We start from the raw sequence: 1,928 nt of genomic DNA, 5'->3' as shown, positions 1-1,928 counted from the left end.
AATGTATCACAGTGCTGCCACTCTGACTGAAGCTACCATTCCCTTCTTCTACGACTAGTGCAGTAACCTGATCTTGGTCTCTCACCTTCCATTCACAGCTATTTGTCAAATCATCCAGAGTAATCATTTAAAAACAGGAATCAGTTTATCATGTGCCCATCAGACACTTTGCAGAGACCTTGCATTAGAGTGTGAATGTCCAACTTTCCCATTATAAACGGTCTGGTTCCTCCCTATTTCTCTGGCCTCATCTCAAACCAAACTCAGTTTGTTGTTCCTTTCTTTCTTTCTTTTCCACCCAGACTGCACCCTCTCCCTCTTATTCCCACGGAGGACAAGAACAATCATCAATGGCAATAGACGGTGGCAGGAACAACACCTACAGCCAACTTCACGCTCAGGAGAGAACACTGCACCCCCCCCCATGGTTTCAGGCACTCTACATTCAGAGAAACTTCTCTAGTAACAAACTATAGAAATGATCCCTGCTTTTTTTCTAATACTCCTCTCCTGGTTCTCCATATGATTGGCTTTCTATGGTTTTTCAAGTCTAATCTTAAGTGTCACCTCTCACAAAAGACTCCTGTAACACTCCCAACATGTATCCCCTAATTCAGATTCTCTGTCATATCACACTATTATTTTTTCCTTCATAGCACTTCACTGTGAGAAATAATATTTGGTATTTAAATGTTTGTCTGTGTATCTTCTTTCTCTCCCTGTAGAATGTAGGCTCCATGAGGACAAGAACGTTGGCTGTCTTATTCACTACTATCTTCCCAGTGCTAGCATGGTCCATGGCACATGGTATGTGCTCAACAGATATTTTATACTAATTAATAAAAATTGTGACACGTGATTCTTTTTTTTTAATATCCATGACAGGCCATATACATTTTTTTAACATTTTATTTATTTTTAATAGACAAAGCATGAATGGGGGAGGGGCAGAAAGAGCAGGAGACACAGAATCCAAAGCAGGCTCCAGGCTCTGAGCCGTCAGCACAGAGCCCGACGTGGGGCTGGAACCCGCAAACCGCGAGATCACGATCTAAGCCGAAGTCAGACGCTCAACCGAATGAGCCACTCAGGCACCCCTATGACAAGCCATACAAATGATCAGTGAACACTGTTGGTGAGCACTCACAGAGTCCAGACCGACAGCTCCCTCTGGATACAATGTCTTGTAGAGTTGTCCATCTGGACTCTCCAGAGCAGGCTGCCTGGTTTTACTTCTTGGGAAGTTGGTGGGCTCCTGAGAATCAGTACCCCATTGATACAGTACATCGAAGAAAATCTTTCTGACATTTTTCTATGAAACAACTCCGGTGTTTCACTTCCTAGTGGTGGTCATTTCCTAATCCCTTCAAATAATTGAAAGAGCCCCATAATTTCTGGATATGTATCCAAACTTTCAGGCCCCTACACAGACTAAATTTCCCTAAAGTTAGAGTAAACATAAGCTTCACACCAAAGGGAAGAAAGGAAGAGCTGGAAAGCTACTCAATTAAACCATAAACAGACCAGATTTAGCAGCATGACCACAAGATTGAGTCAAGGGAGACCAACGTTAATTTATTTCTGTTATCAATTTATAAAAAACATTTCTTGAGGGGCACCTGGGTGGCTCAGTTTCTTAAGCATCCAGCTTCTGCTCAGATCATGATCTTGCGGTTCATGAATTCGAGCCCTGTGTCAGGCTCTCTGCTGTCAGCACAGAACCCACTTCAGATCCTCTGGCTCCCTCTTTCTCCACCCCTCCCCCACTGGCTGTCTCTCTCCCTCTCTCTCAAAAATAAATACACATTTAAAAGAATTTTCTTGAAACATACTAACCTTTTCAGAGAAAGATGCATTCCTAGGAGAATAAAACGATATTGGCATGCTACAAAGAAATGGAAATTTTCAGAAGAATGTAAACCTGGGAG

General features: G+C 42.6%; 1 non-coding gene across 1 annotated transcript; it reads right to left on the bottom strand.

Annotated features, from left to right (window-relative positions):
- Positions 1-293: 293 nt before the first annotated feature.
- Positions 294-499, bottom strand: LOC113593106 (small nucleolar RNA U3). The gene has a single exon (XR_003413166.1). It is a non-coding gene; the product is annotated as a small nucleolar RNA U3 (small nucleolar RNA).
- Positions 500-1,928: the final 1,429 nt, after the last annotated feature.

This window comes from Acinonyx jubatus, chromosome B4, assembly GCF_027475565.1.
Source record: "Acinonyx jubatus isolate Ajub_Pintada_27869175 chromosome B4, VMU_Ajub_asm_v1.0, whole genome shotgun sequence".
Taxonomy (NCBI): domain Eukaryota; kingdom Metazoa; phylum Chordata; class Mammalia; order Carnivora; family Felidae; genus Acinonyx; species Acinonyx jubatus.
The sequence above is the reverse complement of the archived record's forward strand: the minus strand, read 5'-3'. Positions and strand labels throughout refer to the sequence as shown.